The following is a 15,223-nucleotide window of genomic DNA, read 5'->3' on the forward strand; positions in this document are numbered from 1 at the left end:
GCGCACCCAGGTCCCTCCTCTGTTCCTCCACACTGCCAAGAATCCTGTATTTAATATTATATTCAGGATTCGAATTTGACCTTCCAAAATGCATCTCTTCGCATTTATCCAGGTTGAAATCCATCTGCCATTTTTCCGCCCAGCTCTGCATCCTATCTATGTCATGCTGCAGCATACAGAAGCCCCCTTTACTATCGACGGCACCTCCAACCATTGTGTCATCAGCAAAGCTACTAACCCACCTATAACCTCCTCATCCAAGTCATTTATAAAAACTACAAAGAGCAGAGGCCCAAGAACAAAGCCCTGTGGGATCCCTCTCATTACTGTCCTCCAAGCAGAATACTTTCCATCGACAACCACAATCTGCCTTCAGCCAGCCAGCCAATTCTGAATACAGATACCCAAATCTCCCTGTCTCCAATACTTCCTGACTTTATGAATGAGCCTTCCATGGGGAACCCTATCAAATGCCTTACTGAAGTTCACATGCACCACATCCATTGCTCGACCGTCATCGACCTGTCTTGACACCTCCTCAAAGAAATCAATAAGATTTGTGAGGCATGACCTGCCCCTTACAAAGCCATGCTGACTGCCTTTAATGACAAAATGCTTTGCCAAATAGTCGTAAATCCGATTCCTCGGAACCTTTTCCAAACGTTGCTGACCACAGACGTAAGACTGGCTGGTCTCTAATTGCCAGGGATGTCCCTATTACCCTTCTTGAAATAAGGAACAGCATTCGCCTCCTTCCAATCCTCTGGTGCGACTCCTATGGAGAGTGAGGAGGCAAAATATCCTCACCAGCGGCTTAGCAACTGCCTTTCTCGCTTCCCGTTGCAGCCTAGGATAAGTCTGGTCTTGCCCTGGGGACTTATCAATCTTAATGTTTTCCAAAATTGCTAGCACATCAACTTCATCAATCTTGATCTGGTCAAGACTGATCTGGCCCAGCTCCTCTAAGTTTTCATTTACAACAAGTTTCCTTTGCTTGGTGAAAATCGAAGCAAAAAACTCATTTAGGACTTCCCCTATCTGCTCAGACTCCATGCATAATTTCCCTACGCTATCCCTGATTGGCCCTACTTTCTCCCTGATTATTCTCTTATTCCTCATGTATGAGAAAAATGCATTTGGATTCTCCCTAATCCTTCTTGCCAAGCCTATTTTTGTGCCCCTTCATGGCTCTCCTCAGTCCATTTATGAGCCCCTTTCTCGCAAGCCTGTAATCCTCTATAGCTGTGCTAGATTCTTGCTTCCTCCATTTTACCTAAGCTGCCTGCTTCCTTTTTACGAGACGGTCCTCTTTTCTCGTCATCCAAGGTTCCCTAATCTTACCCCTTCTTACCTGTCTCAGAGGAACAAATTTGTGTATCACTCGCAACAACTGCTGCGTAAACAGTCTCCACATGTCTGCTGTGCCCTTTCTGTGGAACAATTGCTCCCAGTCTGTACTTCCCAACTCCTGTCTGATAGCATCATAATTTCCTTTTCCACAATTAAATTAAAAGTCGGAAACTGCTCCTTTCACTCTCACAGACGATGCTACATGTGAGGCATTTGTGATCACTTTCAACAAAGTGCTCTCCCACCGTGAGTTCTGACACCTGTCCTGGCTCGTTGCCGACGACCAAATCCAAAATAGCCTCTCCCCTCGTCCGTCTGTATACAAACTGAGCAAGGAAACCTTCTTGAAAACATCTGACAAAAACGGATTCATCCACATCATCTGCACGTAGGATGTCCCAGTCGATATTGGAAAAGTTGAAATCATCCATAGCAATAACCCTGCTACTTTTGCATTTTTCCAGAATCTGCCCGCCTATGAGATCTTCAATCTCTCTACTGCTATGAGGTGGTCTGTAGAAAACCTCCAATGCGGTGACTGTTCTCTTGCTGTTCCTAACTTCCACCCGTACTGACTCAGTGGACAAGTCTTCCTCAACAACCTTCATTTCTGTAGCTGTGACGCACTCTCTAATTAGCAATGCTACTACCCCCTCCTCGTTTTCCATCCACTCTGTTCTTTTTGAGATAACTTATAGTGTGTAAACAGGCCCTTCGAATCAACAAGTCCACACCAACACTCCAGAGAGCAACCCACCCAGAACCATTCCCTACATTTACCCCTCCTTTTAACACTACGGGCAATTTAGCATGGCCAATTCACCTAAACTGCACATTTTTGAATTATGGAGGGAAACCGGACCTCCCGGAGGAAACCCATGGGGAAAATTTGCAAACTCCACATAGACAGTTCCCTGAGGTGTGAATTGAACGCAGATCTCTGGCGCTGTGAGGCAGCAGTGCTAAACACTGCACCACCACGCCGCCCCGAAAGATTTTTAAACGTTCTAAACCCTGGAGCATCAAGCAACTATCCCTGCCCCTTTGAAACCCACGTCTCTGTTATGGCCACGACATCGTAGCCCCAAGTACTGATCCATGCTCTAAGTTTGTCACTCTTATTTGGGACATTGCTTGCATTAAAGCAGACGCACTTTAACTGATCCCTTTGTTTCATCGCGTGAGAAACCTTCCTGATAGATTCAATATATCCCTGTCACTGTCCCGTCTTCAACTAACCCCCTCTCAGACATGTGGTCTGATTCCTACCCCCCTGCCAAACTATTTTAAACCCACCCGAATCACACGAGCAAACCTCCCAAACGGGTCATTTGTGCCCCTCCAATTCAGGTGCAACCCATCCTTCACGTACAGGTCCCTCCAATCCAGAATGTATCCCGATGGTCTAGGTATCTGAAGCCCTCCCTCCTGCACCAGCCTCGCAGCCAAGTGTAAAGCTGCATTCGCTGACTGTTCTTCATCTCACAAGCTCATGCCACTGGTAGCAAACCTGAGATCACTACTCTACTCGTCCTACTCTTCAGCTTCCAAACTAACATTCTGTAGTCACTTTTCAGATCCTCAGTCCCTTTCCTGGCTATATCGTTGGTGCCAAATGATCTGGTTTCCACAGCCTTCTGTGGTAAGGAATTCCACAATTTCACCACTCTCTGGCGAAAGACGTTTCATCTTATCCCCGTTCTACTGGGTTTTCCCTTTGCTCTAAACCTGTGTTCTCCTGCCAGTGCAAACGGCCTCCCAATTTTGTCTGTATCCAGGTCATTCAGTATTCTGTAAGCTTCAACTGGATCACCCCTCATCCTTCTAATCTCCATCGAGTATAAACCCAGAGTTGTCCAGCGTTCCTCATGTGTTAAACTTTTCATTGGTGAACATTCTCTTGACACACACCAAGGCTAATACATCCTTCCTGATGTATGAAGCACAAAATACTGGAAATGTGGTATGACCAGAGCCTGAGAAAGCCTCAGAATCGCCAGCATTATATCCTACTCCTCTCAAGATGAATGACAACATTGTATCTGCCTTCTTAACTACTGACTCAACCTGCAAGTTTATCGAAGGTGAATCCTGCGCTTGGAATCCCAAGTCCCTCTGTTACTCAGATTTCTGATTTTTTTCCCCATTTAGTAAATAGTCCATGCCTGTATTCTTCATACCAAAGTGCATGACCTCATAATCTCCCACATTGTATTCCATCTCCTACTCCTTTTCCCATTCTCCCAAACCGTCGAAATCTTTCTGCAGACTCCCTGCCTCCTCAATATTACATGCCTCTCCACCTGTCTTTGCTTCATCTGCAAACGTAGCCAGAATGCCTTCTGTCCCGCCACTCAGATCATTAACCTATAAAGTGAAATGTTGTGGTCCCAACACTGACTCTTGTGGAACACTGCTAGTCACCGGCTACCATCCTGAGAGGGACAATTTTATCCTCACTCTGCATCCTGTAAGAGACACAACCTTTTATGCATGCTAGCACCTGTCCTCGGAGACCATGGGTCCTTATCTTACTCTGAAGCCTCCTGTGCGGTACCACATCAGAGGCCTTCTGGAAGTTGAAATAGGTAACTGTCTTTGGTCCAACCCTTCGTTACCTACTCAAAGAATTCTCAATATCTTAAGAGCAATGTAGGCTATTGAAATGGGGAGCAATCAGAAGGTCAGGATCATTCCAACAGACAGAGTGTAGATGTTCCTCAAAGCAGTTTCCATGTGGCTCACTAATGTAAAGGAGACTGAATTATGTGCAGCAATGACAGGAGATTGGATTGACAGCGTACAAGTGAAATGTTGCGTCACCTGGAATGTGTGTTTAGAGCCATGGAGAGTGAAGAGGGAAGAGATGATTTAGCAAATGCTGCAGCTTCTGCATTTACATGGGAAGGTGCCATGGGCGTGTGGGTAAGTGTTCAGGGTAATGGAGCGTGCCACAGAAGGAGTGGTCTCTGTGAATTTCTGACAGTTGGCGGGACGGGAAGATGTGTTTGATGGTGTGGTCCTGCTGGAGGTTGTGGAAGTGGGGGAGGATGATTCTAGTGCAGTAGGAAGTGAGGACAAGGGGATTTATATCATTGTTCTGGGAAGGAGGGGACGGAATGAGGGCAGAAACGAGGGAGATGGGACAGTCACAGATAAAGGCTCAGTACATCACAGTGAGGGGATTTCTCATTTGAGAGAAAAGGATGTCATGTAGGAAGCTTCCCAAAGGAATGTGGCATTGTCGAACAGAAATGACAGAGCCAGGGAAACTGGGATAGTGGAGTCACCCTCAGCTGCTCATGTGTTCAGCCACATACGTTGGTTCCCCCTGAATGATTGAAAAAAGCCAGACATTTCAAATACAGATTTATGTCATATATCTGGTGTGTGAAAATATACACAGATGAAGGTCAGCAGATGTGTGTGTGTGTGGGGAGGGGGGGGGGGGTTGGGGGGCTCATTTAAGCAGGTACTGATTAATAACTCTGCGTAATGTTTGGCTCTGGTGAAAAAGTAGATGATATAAAGATGTGAAGATGAACCACCCATGGGGCACAAAGGCTGTGAAGGATACTAATCAATCGCAAACTAAAGAATTCAGATTGGTGAGCTGTAGCGTTGCCCACATTTGGGAAGTTTAATTTTGCAACAAGAAGCAGATTGCATAAACCAAACTACAAAGAAAAAAATGTCAAAACTGGCAAGAAATATGAAAAGAAACTAACCATAGGAGTTTTCCCATATTGGATAAAAATCGTTCATGATGTGTGTGTGACCCTTGGAAGGAAGGCAGGAAAGAATATTTGGGACAACTCACTGGAGGATGTGACTGGGGAACTGGTTTCAAGGAAGAGGCAGAGAATTTAAAACAGTATTTTACATCGTTTCTCGCAGGGGAATGCACGAAGAGTTTCAATATTATAAACAAAATTGTAGTCAGATGAGAGTTTTGCACTGTCTCGAACAAAACAAACAAGGCTTTTCTCAAACAGAAAAGACCAAGGGTAAACAGCTCATCAGCAATTCATAGCTTGCTTTAATAGAAGTGATTACAGAGTGACTGGTGGCACTGTGCGAAATATTTCATAACTCTCGGGATTGCAGGAGTGGTCCAGTGAAACTGGCGAAACTCCAAAGTGGCGCCTGTCTTCAAGAAGAGAGTGAGTCTTCATGTGTTTATGTGCTCCCTTTGTCTGAATAGTGGAGCCTACTTGAGAGGCTTAATGGCCTCATGATGCACTTTCATCCTGACTGATTTTAAAAACAGTAAAACTCTACTTCTTCCTCTGATTCGTTACATACTGGGGGATGAACATTTTGCTGAAGTTGAATTATTTTGAAAATTATCTGGAACATTGTACAAACGACATCATCCAGAGAATTCTAGAAACTGCACTCATAAGAACATTTTATAACCATGTGGGGGTATTGCAGACGTGAGAGAGTGAGAAGGTGCTGTATTGCAGTGGTGAGAGTGTGAGTGTGAGAGAGTAGAGAGAATACGGTGACCCTTATCCTGACAAAGTGGAGAAGGATATTGATGCTTTTCTTGTATTGCTGGACTTTTCTTCGGACCACAGATACTGCATTGAGCTGGGTGTTGTGCTCAGACCATGCTCTGGGAAGAGAATGGTGCCCCTCTGTACTAGACTATTCTCCAGGACCTCCGTACCCCTATCGACAAGCTGTGGTGTAATTTACACTTATCTGCCATGCTCGGGTAAACTGCCATGCCAGAGGAAACATCACAGAAGCGCTTTACAGGAGGCTCCCAAAGACAGAGAATGTCACCTAGACAGGGGACGAAACGTCTGCAACACAAATTCCCAGCTCGGCGAACAGAACCACAATATCGGGTAAACTATGCAGGGCAACTCCAAACTGAGGAACTCAACCATGTGCCCATTGGCCATTTAATGATGGCAGCAGTACCAGGGATCACTGAATATCCAGGGGCATCCGGGCGATGGTGAGCACCTCCAATCTTGATGGGTGGGAAAATAGGGCTGGCGTTGAATGAGAGGGACACCATGGGGTGCGGTGGGTAGTTAATGAGGTGAGTTCGATAAGACAACACCAGGAAACTAGCTCTGCCTCGTGCAGACATTCCTTCTGTGACATTCAATGAAAATGGCACTGAGACAAATTATTGTACGATTCAGCCCAATGAGTCGAAGATTCTGCTGATCCTACTCCCAGTTACAACGTTGCAGGACAAATGCTTATTCAAGACTCTCAATCATCTTACCTTACACCAATATCCTGCTCCCTCATCATTCCTAGAAACAGTAACTTATATCGCAAGATGCTGTCGAAATGGTTTCATTTCACAATTTTTAAACCTACGATCAGATCCTTCTCTGAAATTCTCTTTCAATCTCCCCCTCTCTTTTAACCAAGCTCCTCCCATTTATTGGTATTTAAACTGACACCCACATCACTCCTGTGTCATGTTTTAGTGGAGATATGGAGCTGTCACTGAAGAGGTGCTGCACATCCTGTCACTTCCAGCATGAGCTGCAAGATTCCCCACGCTGGGCAGTGATCTAACACAGTGTGACACAGCAATGCAGCGATTGATATAAACATCTGCGTATGCTGGGATGGTAACTGCTCCAAATTAATAGATAAATTCGCTGCTATTCACTGCACAGCTCCCCATGCTGCACAGATATCCAGTCCGTGTGTATCGAACAATGTCTTTGTGTGTTCTTCACAGCACCCTGTGCTGAACAGATCATCTAGTCCAAGTTTATATATCACTGCATCGTTGGACACATAAGTATAGAAGTTGTGAACTCTAAACAGTGCTCGATCCTGGACGGATTGCTGAGCAGTGCAGTAGCCTGGTCTACGCAGTGCTTCATGCTGAGCAGATACCTCATCTGGGCTTATGCGTGTCCGGGCTGGATCTGAGAGGTGGATTGAGTACCCGATATAATTCCTGACAAGATTATCAGTCTGCCAGCTCAGTCCATTCCACTGGTAAATGTGAGGTGCTGTGTTTGAGATAGAATTTACTTTGTCAAAATAATCGACATTAAGCGAAACACAATTTATCCGAAGACTGTCAATAAAAGACAACGAAAGGAAGAGGAACTTGCAATAACTTAATTCTGTTGGAAAACTTAGCAGAATAATAGTTTATTTAACTACTATACAGTAATTTCTCCAATATGATAACATCCAATAAACACACAAATGTTCAAAATAAAATGCAGGAAACAGATTAGCTGACATGCAGTTCTCCAATCGAGGAGGAAAGAACATCAAAAGACAGTTCCGAGAGAAATCACAGAGACAATGTGTAGCACCCGGGAGAGATTTACTGCCTTCCAACGCTGCTGAGACCCAGCAATAACGAGCAAAAGATAAAACTAAGAATCCTGGTACTGTAAGAGTTTGACTATCACTCCACAGGACCAGGCCGCGGCTGCAAGAACACAAGGAATGGACTGTATCTACATCGTCTATGGCTCTGTAGGTGTCTCTCAAAAATGCCTAAACCCACCTAAGCCGTTAAATGCTGGACAGAAAAAAGTCAAATTTAAACATAAATAAATAAAACGAAAAGATGCAGCAGGCCTGGTGATCAGACACAGACGGTCTCGGGAGTCCAGCATTTACTACACTGTCAAAACACAGCAGAATCATCGAGCTTGTAAAGAGAAAGAATTATCTCGCTTTCTCACCTCTATGTTTACAACTGGAGATGTGCCATTAATCCAATAATCATCGATATCAAAATCCCACCCACACCAAGTATTATTATGATATATCAGAGTTGCCGTGAAATGGGGTTAACTGGAGCTGTTTGTTCAGTGACTGTGATTAATATCAGTCTTCCAGGACCTAACTGGGTCACTGGAGGATTTTCCTCTTCCATAATTAGGGACTTCTTTCAACTTGTTATGCCATAGTATTCGGGGCAGATTCAACTCAACAAGATTGGGATTCGCAGCTACAGAGAAAGAGAGAGAAATCAGAATCTGAGAACATGAGAATGTTCCAACAATGGATCCGAATCTGAAAACATTAGACTTGAATATCACAACAATGGACAGGGGTTTATCCTGGGGTCTTTCCTGGCTTTCTCAGGATTGGGCATGGTTACAGTTGCGGATACGAGCCGTACTGATGATTATTCAAGCTGGGTACTATCCCATCCTTGCTATTATTGGTGTTCCTGGTAAGTCAAATTTCTGTCAATTCTATAAATAATGCTGAATGTTATTACTATACTGGTTTATTATATTTAACAACTACATAAACTTTCAGTCAAAAACGCAACTTCCTTCTCATGTATTTCTAAAATACATAATCATAAACATCTGAGAAGGAATAAGACTGTTCGGAACCTTGAGTCTCCTTTCTACCGTGAACTGTTTTATGTCTCCATATTCTCTCTGTGATCAAACCTACCGACACCCACCTACATTATATCTCCAATCTCCAACTCCGCCTGAGATCTGTTCCTGACTTCGCCATCATCTACCCCTTCGTTAACAACAGATTATATGGTTGCAGTTCTCTTCTGACCAATCTTCCAATTACAAATAGTTTGACCACAAACTTGTTCCTGTCTCTACAGTGACAGGGACTCTGAAACAGTGTAATAATGTCAGTGACTGTGTAATTCAGAGGCACAGGTTATGAATCTAAAAGCATTGTCTGAAATCCTACCACAGCCTATGATGAAATTTAAATTCCAATATCAAAAATTGGAATGAAGCCTAATTTCACTCATGGCAACAATAAACCAACAGGATTTCTTTTCTTATTTTATTGATAACCTTTGGTAAAGAAAACTAATGTGAGTGCCCTGTCTGAACTAAGTGTCACCTCAGATCCACAACCATGTGGTTGCCTCCATATTGCCTTGATAAATGGCCGCGTGGTCAAGGGCAGGTGGAATGGAAAACAAATGCTGGTCTTGACAGTGATGCTGGCATCCCGCAAAACAACAACAGTAAAGGTGAAATAACCAAGGAAATGTGGATGCTGGCGATCTGAAATAAAATTCTCCACCGTCTGAAAGAATGTTGGAGAATCTCAGCGGGTATGGCAGTCTGTCGAAAAAAAAACACAAATAAGGTTTCGAGTTCAGTGAACCTATCTAAACTGAATGCAGCTGAGAAATAATATTATTATATCAGGGATGGTCGGAAGGGTGAGCAGGAGGTTTCTGTTGACTGGATGATGTCCAGCAAGAGAGAGAGAAAGTGACAGAGAAAGAGAGCGAGAGGGAGAGAGAGAGAGAGAGAGGGAGAGAGAGAGAGAGAGAAAGAGACAGAGAAAGGAAAAGCAAGCAAAAGGATTGCTGATGATAGACTGGAAGGAAAACAGAATGGGAAGTTGTTCTAGCATTTCCCCTTTTCACATAGTCCTCAATATCATATTTATTACGGGATATCCTTGCTTACCGTGAGTTATATTCCCTCTATCTCTCGTCTCTGAGTGTGGTGAGCAACTCCATCAGCAATTCGTATAGTCGTTGAGATGTAGAGAAACGTAATGTTCCATTGTCAACTGCTTCTTTGGAGAGAGGAACTGTTACTGTGCGACTGTGTAGATATGTAAGAGCTTTCTCTGCCAGGAAGAGAAATTGAGGAGACCGAGGGATTTTCAACACAGAATGGATGCACTTTGGGTGTGGGGAATTGACTTGCTGCTGTCATCTAGAAAGTCAGTGGAGGTTCTGTGGATGGTGTTCTCAGGATTGTGATGTCAGCTACTGGGTTCATTCAGGGAGCCCCGAGGATCTGCGGACCCCACTTTGAATACTGTATTTACAGTGAATCTTGGCCCATGATAAACAAATGGAGCTGAGATTACAAAAAGGGAAGCTGTGTAAAATGGGAGGCGCGAGGAACTGGATTTTTCTCTCTGGGATTTCCAGGAACATTTGTCTAAGCTGCACCCATTCAGGTGTAAAGTGTAAAACCAGCTTGTGTCAAAATTGAGGTGGTCACTGAGCTGTATCCCCTCCTTCAGTATAACCTGTAGCCTCACACCAGGGACAGGTCTGTGCTGACACTCATGATGAATTAAACTGGATTGATTCTGGAACTATGCAGGCAGCAGTGGGTAATATATCCACCATCTCTGAAGTGCAGTCCTCCAATGTATTCACAAGCTGACTGAAACCATTTGCCTACTGAGAGGAAAGCATTGGTTCCATCTCCACAGGGGAAGGTACAGAAACCAATTTCCAGAACAGAGTGACTGGTAAAAATTGGAAACTGCAGGATATCAGAATTAACGAAGAGTATGTCATTGAAAATCTAATTGAAGTGAATTTTCATAAGTTGCTGCATCTGATGAGCTCCATCTCAGAGTGATTGAGATCAGAACAGAGCTAGTGAAAGAATTACTGATTATTCTTCAAAGCGAGTTAGATTCTGGAAAGGGTCCTGCAGACTGGAAAGCAGCTATTCTCAACCTAAATATTTAAAACAGGATGGAGAGGGAAAACAGAAAAGTAAATAGTTTGATGTCAGCTGTGAGAAAAAAATATTGGAATCTTTTATAAGGAACGTTAGAACTGCATAGTTGGAGAATAATGATATGATTTGGTACATTCGGCCTAGATTCAGGAAAGGGAAATGATATTTGATAATCCTGTTTGTGGAGATGGTCCGTTGTGACATCGACAGTTGAGAACCAATGGGAGTGGAGTATATCTAATTTTGGAAGACGCTTGACATGTTTGAATACAGGAGAATGGGGACTGTTAGATCCATGGGTAGGTAGGGGTGGAATATATACCACATGGATTAAATATTGGCTAATGGAGATACGAGAAGAATAGTGTTTTTATCTGGACTGAATGATCGATTGGTGGCAGCAGGAACCGTGTTTGGGCAATAGCTGTTCATAAGGTATAAAAGTGATTCAGTTGTGAACAACGAATATCATCATGTACATTTATATTTATTAAATGGTAGAGAGGTTGGCGGGTGCTTTTGTTGAAAAGGACCTGGATGTCCTTGGTCATACGTCACTTACAGAATTCATACAGGGACAGGAAGTAAATGATATGTGGCTCTTTATGCAAAATGATTGAAGTATAAAAGTTGAAATATCTTTCCCACTGATCGTGTTTTGTTGAGAGAGTATTTGGTGCATTGTGTAAAGGTTTGGTTTGCTTTATAATCTATGATATCTTTGTCACTGAGAGAGTGCAAAGTACTTTGACCAAACTAAACACTGGCGTGATGTTACCATGAGGAGAGAGTACAGTAACTATGTGCTTAATCTGTAGCGCTGTGAGAGAAGAAGAAGTTGAAGCTTGATGGGTATGGCCAGAAACTCAATATTTCCCAAACAGCTGAATAGGGTGAAAATTTCATATTTTTCATTAAATGTTTGATTCTCGACAGTTTTGATGCATCTGCAGAGCCCCCATGTCGATTGACAGAGAGGTACAGGCTCCGAATGAACTCTGAACACTTCAATGCACAGTTACTGTGTGACACTGCATTGAATGTCACTTTGTACATAATCCTGTCAGCAGCCACAATACCTTCATTCTGAAATAGTTAGTTATTCCTCAGTGGCTTCTGACCTCCACGGAGACCATGGGTCTGCCTTCTTGGAGATGGAAGGTAACTTGGAGAATGGCTATAAAATGTTGGCTTCATTCCGACTGCCAGAAAACCATGTTAAAGTAACACATATGTACCATGAGTAATTAAGCCATGTGGATCAAATTGGAACAGTCTGTCTGTGCAGCCCCTGCTCCATTTGTTAGTGATGTTGGAGCATCTCTGACACTTTCCTGTTCCTGTGTTAGTGGCTTGACAAAATGTACGTGACATGTGGGAGAGAGCAGACTCCCACCTTCTGTGCAACAGGCAGGAGGGGCTGAATCGTCTATCCTTCTTCTTGCCCAGTAGTTTTGATGGGATGAATGGCTTCACCACTTCCTTGTGAAACCAGATTGAGCTGCTGAATGAACTCCTCCTTTTACTGTGGAAATGTACAGTTCTGTTAGTTAAATGTTACCCAGACTTTAACAGCGCGATCATGAATGTTGTACAAGTCTTGCTGCACATGGTCACAGACTGTTTCAAGACCTAAAGAGGGACAACTTGTGCTGAAAATTTTGTAGACTTCAGTGAATGCCCCCTCTTCTGCTGGCATGGTGGCTCAGTAGCTAACACTGCTGCCTCACAGCACCTGGGTCCCAGGTTCGATTCTAGCCTTGGGCAACTGTCTGTGTGGAGTTTGCACATTCCTCACTTGTCTGCATGAGTTTCTTCCGGGTGCTCCGTTTTCCTCCCATCATCCAAAGATGTGCACGCCAGGTGAATTAGCCATGCTAAATTGTCCATTATGTTATGTGTATTAGTCAGAGGGAAATGTGTCTGGGTGCGTTAGTCTTCGGAGAGTTGGGGTGGACTGATTGGGCCGAAGTGCCTGTTTCCACACTGTAGGGAATCGAAACTGCTCAGTTTGGACTCAATGGGCTGAATAGTCTCCTTTCACACACTGTAGGGATTCTATGATGACAACCTGGAGATACCTGGTCTGAGGAAGCTACGTTGAGGATCTCCTGCAGATGTGTCCCACGGCTGATGTGATTGATGCCCACCAATGATAATCATCTTCATTTGTGCCGTGAATGACTGCAAAAAGTGTAGAGGTCATAATTAATTCTCATTAAGTGCGATTTTGTTCAGGCTCCTTGATATCATTCTCAGTCAAATACTGCCTTGAGTTTAGGGCCTGTCTCTCTTACCTGAACCCCTGCGTTACCTCTTTTGTTCATATCAATCGGTCATGGTGCAGAAGCAGAGAACGTTTTCTTCAAACAGAGGATAGTGAACGTCAGGAATTCTCTTACCCAGAGAGCTACATCACTGAGAGAGACCAGTGGTGTCCGGCAGTGATCAGTTCTGAGACTTCTGCTCTTTGTTACCTTTATAAATGACTTGGATACTGGTGTTGAAGAGTGGGCTAGTAAGTCTGCCGATGACACAAATGTGGTTGGAGTGGTACACAATGTGGAGGGCTATTGTCGGTTGCAACGGGACATCGATAGGATGCAGAGCTTGGCTGAAAAGCGGCAGATGGAGTTCAAATTGAAATGATTTATCTTGCAAGCTCGAATGTGATTGTAGAATACATGATAAAAGGAAGGATTCTTAGCAGTGTAGAGGAACAGAAGGATCTTGGGAATCCGTGTCCACAGATCCCACAAAGTTGCTTCCCAAGTTGATTGGGTTGTTAAGAAGGCGTATGGTGTGTTGGCTATCAGTTGCAGGGGGATTGAATTTAAGAGCCGCGAGGTTATGCTGCAGCTCGTTAGAGCCCTGCTCAGACCGCACTGGGAATATTGTGTTCAGTTCTGGTCTTCTCATTATAAGAAGGATAAGGAAGCTTGAGAGAGGGTAAAGAGGAGTTTTACCAGGATGCTGCCTGGACTGGAGTGCAGGTCTTATGAAGAAACCATGATGGAGTGAGGGATTTTGTCACTGGAGGTGTACAAGATGATGAGAGGCATAGACAGAGTGAATAGCCAGAAACATTTTCCCAGTGAAGAAATGTCTATCAGTAGGTGGCATAACTTTAAGTTAATTGGAGAAAGGTTTGGGGGAAATATCGGGGTAGATTCTTTATACAAAGAGTGGTGGGTGTATCGAAAGCACTGCCAAATACTTAGATTTAGATTACTTACAATGTGGAAACAGGCCCTTTGGCTCAACAAGTCCACACCGACTCGCCGAAATGCCACCCACCCATACCCCTAAAGACACTCATGGATAGGCACAAGGAACAAGGTGAATGGAAGTATATCGGTTAGTCGAATCTTAGAGTAGGATAAACGGCACAACGTCGAGGGCTGAAGGTCCTAACTGCATTCATGCATGTAGAATTCTGAGCTCAAAAACTGCACGAATTCATGTAAAACTCCGTTTTCTCTCTTTTTAGATTAGAATCAAACTAAACGTTATGGCATAGATAGAGAAGACAGTGGGCTAACACCTTCAACATATTGTCTAGCTATCACCATTGTTTACAGCTAACCTGAGAATGCAACTTTTAAAAAAAGGTTTTGTGATTTACAGATGAAAGAAGTGAAACTATCACTGTATTCTAACAGATAAAAGGCTTAACAATCAATTTTTCAATGTATAATTTCAGTTACATCGCACTGTAAATTTCTGCTATAAATTCTGTGTTAGGTTTGAGCCCTCCACTATCACCTGATGAATGAGCCACGCTCCTAAAGCTGGTGTGCTTCCACTTAAACCTGTTGGACTATAACCTGTTGTTGTGTGATTTTTAACTTTGTACACCCCAGTCCAACACCGGCATCTCCATATCAGTACTGTTCTTTGTTCTGTATTCTATGGAAGTTTTCAAGAATACTTTGACATTAAGGAAGATTCGAGACTTGGAGCAGGTCAGCCTTGATCTTAGTGAAGGGCAAGGCAGGCTTGGGATGTGAATGACCTTCCCCTGTTTCTGATGTTCTCCCATTCTGTTATTGGAAAGTTAGTAGGTGTTATTTTTCTGGAAGGTCTTTTATGGAATGTTGCAATCAGGGAGACCAGCTGATTTATGTGAGCCATCGCTGGATGAGATTGGGGGGCTGTATTCACACTGAATCTGGGTCGACAACATGTTCAACAAATGAAGCACAAGTTACAGAGAAGGGAAGCTCTGTAAAGAGAGATGACCGACCTCTTTCATATCTAGCCTGGGTCTTCCAATTACATTTTGCAAATCTCCCAAACCGAGTGGGACAGTCCTGAGGGACGACATGGTCTCCTCTGTTTCTGTGCACCATGCTATAACAGTAAATAGACTCGAACTGCTCCTGTCTAGCAGGTTAGAGGGGTTGAATGGAACACAGATACAA

The sequence above is a fragment of the Chiloscyllium punctatum genome, chromosome 31, assembly GCF_047496795.1.
Source record: "Chiloscyllium punctatum isolate Juve2018m chromosome 31, sChiPun1.3, whole genome shotgun sequence".
Taxonomy (NCBI): Eukaryota; Metazoa; Chordata; class Chondrichthyes; order Orectolobiformes; family Hemiscylliidae; genus Chiloscyllium; species Chiloscyllium punctatum.